The 14604-nt window shown below is 36.1% G+C and overlaps 1 protein-coding gene across 2 annotated transcripts in view; it reads right to left on the bottom strand.

Annotated features, from left to right (window-relative positions):
• The window catches only part of fat2 (FAT atypical cadherin 2), a 179382-nt gene extending 169493 nt beyond the window's left edge, over positions 1-9889 (bottom strand). For both annotated transcript variants that reach the window (XM_062039742.1, XM_062039743.1), the window contains exons 1-4: positions 8093-9889; positions 7546-7641; positions 2328-2429; positions 1086-1170 (exon numbers count right to left, since the gene is read on the bottom strand). The gene's annotated coding sequence lies outside the window, so the exon portion shown is untranslated. The remainder of the gene's footprint in view (positions 1-1085; positions 1171-2327; positions 2430-7545; positions 7642-8092) is intronic.
• Positions 9890-14604: the final 4715 nt, after the last annotated feature.

Genomic DNA, 14604 nt, shown 5'->3' with positions numbered 1-14604 from the left:
TAGCATAAAACATTATCTTATCATGCTAACAATAGCATGACACAGGTGGAACGTGAGCACACTTCTAGGATGGCAACAGCTAAAAACATATGTGACTATATATATATATATACTGTGTATATACATATAAAGTATATATATTCATTAATTGTTTTTACAGGGCAGTACGGTGGAAGAGGGGGTTAGTGCATGTGCCTCACAATACGAAGGTCCTGAGTTCAATCCCGGGCTCGGGATCTTTCTGTGTGGAGTTGCATGTTCTCCCCGTGACTGCGTGGGTTCCCTCCAGGTAGTCCGACTTCCTCCCACCTCCAAAGACATGCACCTGGGAATAGGCCCCTCCCACCTCCAAAGACATGCACCTGGGGATAGGTTGATTGGCAACACTAAATTGGCGCTTGTGTGTGAATGTGAGTGTGAATGTTGTCTGTCTATCTGTGTTGGCCCTGTGATGAGGTGGCGACTTGTCCAGGGTGTACCCTGCCTTCCGCCCGAATATAGCTGAGATAGGCTCCAGCGACCCCAAAAGGGACAAGCGGTAGAAAATGGATGGATGGATGGATGTTTTTACACTGAATTTTATATACTGATTGTTTAACAATGATTTTTTATACAATGTTTTACACTGAATTTTCATACACTGAATTTGTATACATTAATTGTTTTTACACTGAATTTTTATGTACTGACTGTTCATGCACTCATTATTTTTACACTGAATTTGTCTCCATTAATTGTCTTTGCACTGAATTTGTATATACATCATTTTTACATTTAAATTGTTTTTACACTGAATTTTTATTTAAAAAAAAATTTTAACACTGAATTTTTAGACCCCAATTTTTTTTTTAAATTTATTTATGGATTTTTACACACCAATTGTCCTTCAATGACCTTGTCAGAATGATGTGATGTAATAACTTCAGAGTCAGAAAGAAAGACACAAATGAAGTCGTTTTAAAGGAGCACCTCCTGGGGGAGCTAACAGGATGAGCTATGAAATATGATGGCAGCCATAAGTCATCATTGATTGATGGATTGATTGATATAAATTGATTGATTGATAAATGTATTTAAATACTCACTTGGTCAAGAAGAAGTGTGCCTCAAATGTAGAAAATGTGGCAGAGAAGTGCTTCCAACGTTCTCATGCTGAGACAACACATGGTCCTGTGGAGAGAGAGACACACACACACACACACCATTTATTATATAACATAATAATTATATTTATTATATAATATATGATAATTATTATATAATATAAAATAATAATATGTATTATATAATATAATTATATTTATTATATAATATATGTTAATTATTATGTAATATATATTAATTATATGTATTATATAGTGATTATATTTATTATATAATATGCTAATTATATTTCTTATATAATAATTAAATGTTGAGGTGGCGACTTGTCCAGGGTGTACCCTGCCTTCCGCCCGATTGTAGCTGAGATAGGCTCCAGTGCCCGTCGCGACCCCGAAGGGAATAAGCGGTAGAAAAAGAATGGATGGATGGATAATTATATGTATTATATAATATATAACAATTATAATTATATTAATATATTTTAAATAATTGTGAAGGTCACGTTCAAGGACCGCCACAAAGTGTGGTAAAAGACGCGCGGCACTAACACAGGTGTGTCCAAAGTGCGACCCGGGGGCCATTTTTAAGAAATACTATTTAAAAAAGACATAAAAAACATTTAAAAAAGTGTAATAAAAGAGCAGAGGTGAAATGTAACAAGAAAAAGTTGCAATGTTGTCATTGCTCACAAAAAAATAATGAATTCAATGTTATGAATTTTTGACTTCGTATCAAATATTCCACTTTGAAATATTTTCGATGAGAAAAAGTATTGTGAATTATGTTACGTTTTTCCTACGCTTTGAAACCTGCGGCTTGTAAACAGGTGTGGCTCATTTATGGATTTTTTTTTCGCCGACGGCCATAATTTGTGTGCAAAAGTTTTTTTCCTAACCCAAGCAGACACACTGAAACTGTGTTATTGTTTGTGCTGTGGCGCCATCTTCTGGAGGCGTTCACTCACTCAAGGTGTTGCCTGGTTCAAAGTGCACTTCCTACGTGAACGCCTTCAACAAGAAGGAAAACCAAAGATGCAGAGAAGACGCGAAGAAACGGTCAGAAATGAACGGTCCATAACGGTCTGAGGTGGGATGGGGGAGGGGAAGGAGGACGAGGAACCAAAATAAACCCCCGACAGAAGGTGGGCAGGACGCCGCGACAGCGGGGGAATAAGAGGAAAGACTCCAGGAGATGAAAGTCATGTCGGATGTCCAAGCTGTTACCTGCTTGTGTCGACCATGTCCTCTGTCACCTGACGCTAGGCTAACGCTGCCTCAAAATGACTGGGAAGCAAACATCTCCACACTCAGCATCACCACTTCCTCCTGAGGAAGAATAAAATAAAATAAAAAAAGAGTACATTATCCTAGTTACTTTACCAAAAAAGTAGTTTAATTGCAAACACAGTTACTCTTTAATAAATGTAAAATAACTACGAGGGAAATTAAATAATGAATTACTTAAAAAATAATAATAATTTGAATATCTAGAGTATGCATTTGAGAGACGTTTCATGAGAGCAGAGTGTGTGTGCCTTTAAAAGGCGGGGTCTGTTGTCAAAAATCCCAGCAGGATTTTTAACTCAGCTGTGTTTGTTAACTTCGTACAGATGATGGCGATATTTTATCTTGACAGCCATAAAGTGCTAAAGTGCGATATCTATTCAAATTAAAGTTTTTGTATCGTCATTGTCCAAAGACAAAAAGGTGTTTCCATCCTAGTTTTTGTCGGTGTTAGTAGGGATTGTACTGACCGGCAAGCGGATCAATCACGATTCACCTAAAATCCAACGGTGCCATGTTTCGGAATCTTTGCGATCACTCCAGCAGCACTGAGAGCGGACGCGGCCAAACTACCTTGAGGTAATAGTGTCATTTTCAATGCAAACAAAGAAATTGGCTCAAAAAGCTAAGTCAAGCTCCACTTTTCCATTAACGCGTTTGCCTGATGCTAACATGCATTGGCTTTGCTATTGACATGCGAATGATTAGCATTAGCGATGTTACATGGCGATTTCAACACCTCCAAATGTGTTACCTTAGATGCACATTACAATCAAACAACTGGTGTGTAATGAGTAAAACACTTAAGAGTATGGACACTTTTTAGGGCGCAACAAAAAGCAAAGCCACACTTTTGGCATCTTAAGTTTTGCAACTAATTGTCGTACTTTAAAAATGATAATAAAGCAGAAATATACCAACTAAACAGCAGTTATCATAACTAGCTCATTTTTAAATGAATGCAATAAAAATTGGGATTTTATGAATAAAAATGACTACTCATCATACCAAATAGTGGTATCGTTCCCAGGCAGCAAGAATTGGTACCGTATCGATTCAAAAGTAAAATGAGAAGAAAAAAAAAGTTGACAAAACCCAATTAAACCGTTAAATAGGGAACTCATGAAAATATAAATAATTAATTAAATAATTAAAAACATTGAAATAATTAATACATTTATTTATTTGATTAAATAATTCATTAAAATAGTGATTAAATAAACAAATCCGATTTAATAACACATTCATATATTCAGTTGCAATTCTAATTAATTCATGACACATTTGAATAATGATTTATTTACTTAATTTTGACCCTTTAACCTTTCCACGACTGAAAGGTGTCAATAATTGAATGTTTTATTGTTGTGACGTCACACCGTCTAACATTTCAAACAGTTCTTCAGGAATGCACGAGTCCAGTCAAGCGTACTTTGGCTCCAAACGGCTCGCCTCCATTCCCAGCATTAAGCCCCGCCCCCCGCCAACTAACACACCGACCGAGCTAGCAGCGGTGGCGCAATAATTGATGACATTCCTTACGGGGGTAAAAATGAAGCAGGCGCCCGCAGCCACAAGGCGGCTTCTCGTCATCCGATCCGACATCAGCGCCAACGCAAGGTCAGGCCAGCGGTTCATAGTCGGAGCGCCGTTCCAGCAGATGGACTGATAGCGAGGAGGGGGCGGGGCCTATACGAGATGCTGGGAGCAGGCAGGAACGTCCTCAACGGACCCCCGAAACAACTAGCATGCTACTAAGATGCCACCAACTAATTAAATCTATGATTATTAGGTTAAAACTTACAAAATTAGCTAAAACGCTAGCATAAAACAATAGCACGGTAATGTTAGCATCCTAACATTAGCATGCTAACCGGTGAAGCGCAAGCATACATTCAACACTCTGCCAAGTAACGGTGATTCGTTTAAAAATTCAAAGTAAATCATAATAACCCAACCTTGGATAAGCGGAAGAAAATGGATGGATGGATGGATCATAATTAATATGCTAACATTAGCATGTGAACAGGGAGAGAGCTAGCGTACCTCTAAGATGCCAGCAAATAATTAAATCTAGGTTAGGTTAAAACTTACATTAGCTAAAACGCTAGCATAAAACAGTAGCGCGGTAAGGTTAGCATCCTAACATTAGCATGTGAACAGGGGAAGAGCTAACATACACTTAAGACTCTGCCAAGTAACAATGATTCCTTTAAATAGTACAACATTGGCTAAAATTCCAGCATAAATCGTGATTAACATGCTAACATTAGCATGTGAACAGGGGAAGAGCTAGCGTACCTCTAAGATGCCTCCAACTATTGAAATGTATGATTGTTAGGTTAAATGTATGAGAGTAGCCAAAATGCTAACATTAGCATGATACAAGGGAAGTAGTTAGCATACTTCTAGGTCGGCATTTCTCTGAATGCAAAAAAGTGCTACAAAGGAAGCCTTTGTATTATTTTCATATCATTAACATGACATCATCATTTATTTTCATTTCCTGACACAGTTTGCTTGTGGTGAGAATGTTTATTTGTAAACATTTGAGCAAAAACAACAACAACAATAACTTCAGATGGATAGCGCCACAAGATAGCTAAGATGCTAACTAACTAATTGCTGCGAGTCTTCCTGCACAGTTTATGTTAGATGAGCACAACTAACCACTATTTCATTTTTGTAAAGTAATCATAGTAGTACTACTTCTATCCGTAAAGTACTGGTAGTAGTACTACTTCTCTCTGTAAAGTACTGGTAGTAGTACTACTTGTCTAGGCTGGATAGGTAACAAAAGTGGTGTTTTATCAGTTAGCCTGCTCACATTTCACGTACAATAGTACATTTGTACAATACTACAATAGTAGGCACTTTAGCTCTTGTTTACAGTCTTTGAGTTGCGCCTCACTTGCTAGCTGATAAGCATCAGGTAGCATAAGTGCTCTTTTCTGTCTTATCACGACTCATTTCTTTTTTCTTTGGTGTTTGTGAGAAGTTCATGTGAGGAAGTAACGTCAGAAATCATCATAACTAGCAGCTAATAACGCCGCTTGCTAACAGTGTCATTATATGTGTATATATATATATATATATACACACACACATATATATATATACATATACATATGTACAAATATACATGCATATATACATAGATGTACATATATATGTGTATTTACATATATATATATATATATATACACACACACACACACACATACATATACATATATATATATATATATATATATATATATATATATACATATACATATATATATATATATATATATATATATATGTACATACATATAGACACACACACACATATATATATACATATACACATATATATACAGTATATATATATTAGGGCTGTGAATCTTTGGGTGTCCCACGATTCGATATCGATTCTTGGGGTCACGATTCGATTCAAAATCGATTTTTTTTTTCAATTCAACACGATTCTCGATTCAAAAACGATTTTTTTCCTGATTCAAAAGGATTGTCTATTGATGGAATACATAGATTTCAGCAGGATCTACCCCAGTCTGCTGACATGCAAGCAGAGTAGTAGATTTTTGTGAAAAGCTTTTATAATTGTAAAGGACAATGTTTTATCAACTGATTGCAATAATGTAAATTTGTTTGAACTATTAAATGAACCAAAAATATGACTTATTTTATCTTTGTGAAAATATTGGACGCAGTGTGTTGTCAAGCTTATGAGATGCGATGCAAGTGTAAGCCACTCTGATACTATTGTTCTTTTATTTAATTTTTATAAATGTCTAATGATAATGTCAATGAGGGATTTGTAATCACTGCTATGTTGAAATTGTAACTAATATTGATACTGTTGTTGATAATATTCATTTTTGTTTCACTACTTTTGGTTTGTTCTGTGTGGTGTTTGTGTCTCCTCTCAATTGCTCTGATTATTGCAGTTCTGAGTGTTGCTGGCTCGGGTTTGCTTTTGGAATTGGATTGCATTGTTATATATGAAAAATTTAGATTTTTTTTTTTTATAAGAATCAATTCATAAAAAATATATATACATTTAATATGAATAAATAACTATATATAAATATATATATTAACAATTTCTTTAAAACAAATTTTAAATTGATTAAAATGGATTTTGAAAATTATGAATTGATTTAAAATAGATTCATTATTTTCAAAAATCGCTTATAAAAAATATAAATATTTGTATATATTTTTGTATATATATATATATATGAGGTGGCGACTTGTCCAGGGTGTACCCCGCCTTTCGCCTGAATGCAGCTGAGATAGGCTCCAGCACCCCCCGCGACCCTAAAAAGGACAAGCGGTAGAAAATGGATGGATATTTTAATTTTTATTTTTTTTAATCGATTCTTATTTGTCCCCGTTTTAAATCGATTCATAATTTTCAAAAATCGATTACAAAAAATTATAATAATAAAAAATTAAATTAAATTAAAAAATATATATATATATATATTTTTTTAAATATATATATATATGTTTTTAAATCGATTTTTGAAAATTATGAATCCGTTTTAAATCGATTCATAATTTTAAAAAATGGACTAAAAAATTAAAAATAAAATTTAAAAAAATTTAATACAAAAATAAAATATATATATTTGTATTTTATTTTATTTTTTTAATCGATTTTTTAAAATTATGAATCGATTTAAAACAGGGACGAATAAGAATCTTTCAATTTAGCGTAACGTATATACTGTATATATATTTATACACATATATAAACTCGACCACTGAAAAAAGACTTTGATTACAGAAGACCGTGCTGCCGAAACAGGATGTAAATAAAATGCACGCCATTTTCTGGAGTGTTGTCAGCATGTCTGTGATGTGGACGTAACATGTATATATGGCAGATGTACCCGTGTACAGCCATCTACAAAATGTGCAAATATTAAGAGGACAGTGGCGACTTTTAAGAAGAGAAAGTGAAACTTGATCAACAGCGCCAAGCCAGCGTGACGTCATCCTTGCCTCTTTTGTCACGGACATGGAGGCACAGAAGTAGAGTCTCTAATTATAACACATTTGATTTAGAGTGTCCGCCCTGAGATGGGTAGGTTGTGAGTTCAAACCCCGGCCCAGTCCTACCAAAGAGTATACAAATGGGAGCCATTACCTCCCTGCTTGGCACTCAGCATCAAGTCTTGGAATTGGGGGTTAAATCACCAAAAATTATTCTCGGGCGCGGCCACCGCTGCTGCTCACTGCTCCCCTGAAAAATAAAAATCGAGCAGGGAAAAGGTTAGGGATTATCTCTTGGCCCAGCTGGATCAGACCAGGCGATATTTTCATGAACCTCCATCCTTGAATGTCCACATGGAGGACAATCTAGTCCAAAGTCCACATGTAGGACAATCTAGTAAAAAATCCACATGGAGGACAATCTAGCCCCAAGTAGGTCAGACTGCTACAATCATAACTTCAAAATAAAGTCCACTTCAGATTGTTTTCTTTGTTTTACTTTGTCAGAATGTGCATTTTTACTATTTTGAGCCAAAGTGCAAATCACAAAAAATCTTCTTGGCAAATCACAAGTGTGCAGTTAGAAAAAGACCATGGACTTAGTCTTTGTGTCAGTGCAGCTACTAATTCATTCAACTTTAAGTCACAGCCTCTAAATCAATAATATGTCATGTCCACATATTCATTCATTCATTTCTCACTTTTGACGGGGACTGAGGTTGCCCTCCAGTGGGTCCTTCAGACCACCAAGCATGACAGGTTTATTTTCAAGAGTTCAGCCGCCTGCTTTCCAGCAATTGTCCTTTTCGTCCGTGTCAGGCATGCTTTTGCTCTCGCTCCAATTCCCTCTGTCCTCCCGGCTGCTGCTAATAAAGGGCGACAGGTGATTAGATGACAATGCCCACCTGGGCCATCTACGCACCTGTCGCTGTCTTTGAGGCCGGTCCTGGCCCGCCCCGTTCCGCTGCAGGCCCGCAGGCCACTCCCCCCTCCACAGAGACATTTTGGGGCGACGAGGGTGCAAAGAACTCTGCCTTCCGAGCAGACGATGCCAAGCAGCAGGTTTTAGGTTTCATGTGGGTCAAAGGGGAGGAGCCACAGCCATGCATTACCATAGCTATTTGCTTGCCTGACAGAGTTGTTAAAGCGACATCCAGTGGACAAATTTGGATCAGCAGTTTGTTTCGTGTAAAACCTGTTGGAGGTCCTGACCCGGCCCACGGGCCCTTTGGTTCAGAATTAATTTAAGGACTTATTTTGTTTTTTTTGGTTTAGTTTATCATTTCTTCGGTCAGTGGTCAATAAAATACATTAAAAAAAAGAGAGTGACGTCATAATATGAATCTGCTCAGCTGTTTTGCTCCTTGAATCTAAGGTTTTGATAATTGTCTCAGACTTTTGATTTTAGTGTTTGTGGAATTTCGAAAAATAAATAGTGTATATGAGCGTGTGGTGAGAGATCCAATGGCAGATGGTCCTGAAGCAGGAGGGATAATACCAGGTCCAAATCTCAAATGTGTGTGTGTGTGTTCTTGAGACAGGAAGAAGGAAAAGTATCTTCCATATGAGGAGGTGTGAACAAGTGATGACATAAATCATGGTCCCAATAACATTGCATCTAATAGACCAGTGTTTTTCAACCTTTTTTGAGCCAAGGCGCATTTTTTTCATTGAAAAAATCCAGAGGCACACCAGCAGAAATCATTAAGAAATGAAACTCAATAGACAATAAAAACTTGTTGACGAAATTGTTGGATATAAATTTAAACCATAACCAACTATGCATCAATATAGCTCTTGTCTCAAAGTAGGTGTACTGTCACCACCTGTCACATCACGCCGTGACTTATTTGGAGGTTTTTGGTTGTGCTCCCGTGCATAGTGTTTTAGTTCTTGTCTTGCACTCCTATTTTGGTGGCTTTTCCTGTTTTTTGGTATTTTCCTGTTGCAGTTTCATGTCTTCCTTTGAGCGCTATTCCCCACACCTGCTTTGTTTTAGCAATCAAGAATATTTAAGTTGTTGCTATCTTTTTTTGTGTGGACATTGTTGATTGTCATGTCATGTACGGATGTACTTTGTGGACGCCGTCTCTGCTCCACACGCTGTAAGTCTTTGCTGTCGTCCAGCATTCTGTTTTTGTTTACTTTGTCGCCAGTTCAGTTTTAGTTTCGTTCTGCATATTCTTCCCTAAGTTTTAATGCCTTTTCTTATGGGCACTCACCTTTTGTTTATTTTAGATTTAAGCATTAGATACCTTTTTACCTGCACACTGCCTCCCGCTGTCGCCTGCATATTGTAATCACAAAAAACCATCATCGTCTCACACTTCGTGTTCCCGACATCTACAAAACAATTAGCTACCAGCTTCCACCTACTTATATTGAGGAGAATAACATGGTTACTCTGCCGAGCTCTAGACAGCACAGACACTCAACAACGGCACATTATTTGCAGATTATAATTACTGGTTTGCAAAAAATATTTTTAACCCAAATAGGTGAAACTACATAATCCCCCACGGCACACCAGGCTGTATCTCACGGCACACTAGTGTGCCCCGGCACAGTGGTTGAAAAACACTGTAATAGACAATGTCTCATTTGTGGTGACATCTATCAAAATGAGGGTGGTCCCAAAAAAGGAGGATATTTTCACATTGACTGTGTGCCGCTTTTAAAAGTGCTCCCCCTCTGGTCAACATATGAAATAAGTGTGTGTACGAAATTGAAATGTGCCCCCTTTGGTAAAAAATGTATATAATAAATAAATAAATATGTAAATAGAGACATACTATAATAACTTGAAGGAAAAAAATGAAAATTAAAAACCAATTAAAAACAAAAAAAATCAACAACAAATAAATGAACTAAAAGCAGTCTTTTTCTCACAATGTGTCGACTTATTTCTCATAAAATTGGGAACAATTTATCTTATAAAATTACTGCTTCTGTAATATTGCAATATTTTCTCGTAAAATGGTTACCTTTTTTGTGTAAAATAATTACTTTTTCATGCAAAATGGTGACATTTGTCATATAAAATTCAGACTTTTACCACAACATTGCCAATTTTTCTGTTATTCTTGTAAAATAGTGACATTTATTGAGTAAAATAATGACTTTTGTCATAATTTTGCCAAGTAAAATTCCAATTTTTTATTAGAATATCGCCAACATTTTTAAGTTATTTTATAAAATTGCGACTTTTGTCGAGTGAAATTACAACTCTTTTCATAACTTTGCCAAAATGTTAAACTTTTTCCTGTAAAATTACGACTGTTAATGAGTACAATTCCAACTTTTATCATAATATTGCACAAATGTTCAGTTTTTCTTGTAACATTTTGACCTTTTTCTTGTGAAATTCCAACTCATTTTTCACAACCTTTTTTTATATTTGCATAGTATGTATATATTATTGATGTTGTAAATACACATCTTTATATATCTAGAAAGGTTGGTCCTAAAGAGGGAGGCATTTTTCTCACGTCTCAAGAAGGTAACACATACAAGAAGTAAGCAATGTCTCATTTGTGGTGACATCCATCAAAATGAGGGTGGTCCCAAAAAAGGAGGGATTTTTCACATTGACTGTGTCTCTTTTAAAACTGATCCCCCTCTGGTCAACATATGAAATAACAAGTGTGTGTAAGAAATTGAAATGCCCCCCTTTGGCCAATATTAATTTAAAAAAATAAATAAGTAAATATGTATATAGAGACATACTGTAATAACTTGAAGTAAATAATGAAGATTAGAAACCAATTACGAACAAAAAAATAAAAATTAACTAAAAGCAGTCTTTATCTCACAATGTGTCGCCTTTTTCTTATAAAATTGGGAACAATTTCTCATATTCTTTCTGTTTCTGTAATATTGCAATATTTTCACGTAAAATTATTACTTTATTTCAAATTAGTACTTTTTAATGCAAAATGGTGACATTTGTCACATAAAATTATGACTTTTATCACAATATTGCCCATTTTTTTGTTGTTCTTGTAAAATAGTGACATTTGAGTAGAATGATGACTTTTGTAATAATTTTGCCAAGTAAAATTCTGACTATTATTATAATATTGCCAACATTTAAGTTTTCTTATAAAATTGTGACTTTTGTCGAGTGAAATTACGACTCTTTTCATAAAATTGCCCAAATGTTAAGCTTTTCTTGTAAAATTGCGACTGTTATTGAGTAAAATTCCTACTTTTAACATATTACACAAATGTTCAGTTTTTCTTGTAACATTTTGACTTGCGTTGAGTAAAATGACGACTTTTATTATAATACTGCCAACATTCTAAGTTTTTGTGAAATTGTGACTTTTTTCGTGTAAAATTCCAATTCATTTTTCACAACAAGCTGTTTTTATTTGCATAGTATGTATATATTATTAATGTTGTAAATACACTTCTTAATTATATATAGATAGGCTGGTCCTAAAGAAGGAGGCATTTTTCTCAGGTCTCAAGAAGGTCAGAAATAGAGGAAAATGTGTGTGTGTGAACATCATGTCACAGGAAACAGAAAAAAAGACACACTCGGCCATGTTGACAGTATGCTATTTGAAAAATAGCGAAGACCTGACCTGCACAAAAAAGTCAATTCACATTAAAAAATAACCCGATTCTGAAGTGATTTTTTTTTTTTTTTTTTTAAGAGTCAATACTTAAGACGTTTCTAGGCCATCTCCTAGCAACCAGAAGGAGCTTTCTCACTTGTAACATGTTTTGAAGAAGTTTCATTATATTCATTAAACCCAATATTACAATACGAGAACCATGTTGTTTTTTACTGTGTGCTGTTTTTGTTCCTGTCCAGTGCTCTTATTTTGGTAGTTTCACTTCCCCTGTCTGTCCTCGGTGCTGGCTCCCCACACCTGTCCTTGTGGGGACAGGTGTGTCCCGGTTGCCAATCAGGCTCCTATTTAGTCCGCCGCTGCTCCTCTTATGTTTTAATGCTTTTTCTAAAATGTCTGGGAATGGAAAAAGATGAGGAAAAAAATATATATATTTTTTGTTCTAATGTTTTTGTAAGAGGACACAAACCTTCCTAATTGTTATAAATCCCACTCTTTATAATAAACATGCTTCACTGATGAGGATTTGGCCAGCACCATTTTTTCCTACTAATGTTGGCGGTCCATGAACTCACCGTGGTTTGTTTACCCGTACAACTTTCTCAGACGCTGCCACAAAAAGACGTGTTTTATGCCACTCCTCCTTTGTCTCATTTTGTCCACCAAACGTTTTATGCTGTGCTTAAACGCACAAAGGTGAGCTTTGTTGATGTTATTGACTTGAGTGGAGTGCTAATCAGACATAATTGGTCACTGCATGACTGCAAGCTAATCCATGCTAACATGCTATTTAGGCTAGCTGTATGTACATATTGCATCATTATACCTCGTTTGTACATATGTTTTTAATTTACTTTACTTATGTCCTCTGTGTAATTAATTTATATTTGCATGTGTCATGACACATTATACAGTATGTATGTAATGATGGCTGCATTTCTCATAGTTGTTGGTGCGCCATGTTGTTCCAGACCACGGCAAATTTTACCATGTTGTTCCAGACCACAGCAAACGTTACCATGTTGTTCCAGACCACAGCAAACATTACCATGTTGTTCCAGACCACAGCAAACGTTACCATGTTGTTCCAGACCACAGCAAACGTTACCCAGCCTGCAAAGATTGTAATAAATCCATTAGAAGAAGACTTTAACTTGGACATACACATCTATACCTTTGACTATTCTAAGTCAGTCATTACCAGGAGTTATCTCACCTTCTGAGAAGTTTTAATAATGTTTTACAATGTTGTAAAATTGTGTAGAATAAATATTACATTTCAACATTTCTGTCAACCAAGATTTGTGTCAGCCTGCGACACATAGTCATTTTGATAGTAGGCTAATATAGCTAATATAGACACTGACATCATGTGTTGTCTTCATTATAACACTTATATAAGACTTTTAAAGTCATTTTGATAGTAGGCTAATATAGCTAATATAGACACTGACATCATGTGTTGTCTTCATTATAACACTTATATAAGACTTTTAAAGTCATTTTGATAGTAGGCTATTATAGACACATCATGTGTTGTCTTCGTTATGACACTTATATAAGACTTTTAAAGTCATTTTGATAGTCAATCAATCAATCAATGTTTATTTATATAGCCTTAAATGGATGTCGAGTGGGTCTGACATAATATTGTGAAAGTCCAGTCCATAGTAGATCTAACATAATAGTGTGAGAGTCCAGTCCATAGTGGATCTAACATAATAGTGGGAGTCCAGTCCATAGTGGATCTAACATAATATTGTGAGAGTCCAGTCCATAGTGGATCTAACATAATATTGTGAGAGTCCAGTCCATAGTGGATCTAGCATAATAGTGAGAGTCCAGTCCATAGTGGATCTAACATAATAGTGAGAGTCCAGTCCATAGTGGATCTAACATAATAGTGAGAGTCCAGTCCATAGTGGATCTAACATAATAGTGAGAGTCCAGTCCATAGTGTATCTAACATAATATTGTGAGAGTCCAGTCCATAGTGGATCTAACATAATAGTGAAAGTCCAGTCTATAGTGGGGCCAGCAGGAGACCATCTCGAGCGGAGACGGATCAGCAGCGCAGAGATGTCCCCAACCGATGCACAGGCGAGCGGTCCACCCCGGGTCCCGACTCTGGACAGCCAGCACTTCATCCATGGCCACCAGACCTGTGTCCGCCCCCCTCCACAAGGGAGAGGGGGGCAGAGGAGAAAAGAAACGGCAGATTAACTGGTCTAAAAAGGGGGTCTATTTAAAGGCTAGAGTATACAAATTAAAGTTCAAGTTAAAGTACCAATGATTGTCACACACACTGAGTTTTAAGATGGGACTTAAATGCTTCTACTAAGGTAGCATCTCTAACTGTTACTGCTAGAACATTCCATAGTACTGGAGCCCCAATAGAAAACGCTCTATAGCCCGCAGACTTTTTTTGGGCTCTGGGAATCACTAATAAGCCGGAGTTCTTTGAACGCAGATTTCTTGCCGGGACATATGGTACAATACAATCAGAAAGATAGGATGGAGCTAGACCGTGTAGTATTTTATACGTAAGTAGTACAACCTTAAAGTCGCATCTTAAGTGCACAGGAAGCCAGTGCAGGTGAGCCAGTATAGGTGTATATATATATATCTATATA

This window comes from Entelurus aequoreus, linkage group LG28 (genome assembly GCF_033978785.1).
Source record: "Entelurus aequoreus isolate RoL-2023_Sb linkage group LG28, RoL_Eaeq_v1.1, whole genome shotgun sequence".
NCBI classification, from domain to species: Eukaryota; Metazoa; Chordata; class Actinopteri; order Syngnathiformes; family Syngnathidae; genus Entelurus; species Entelurus aequoreus.
This window is presented reverse-complemented; position numbering and strand designations above follow the sequence as displayed.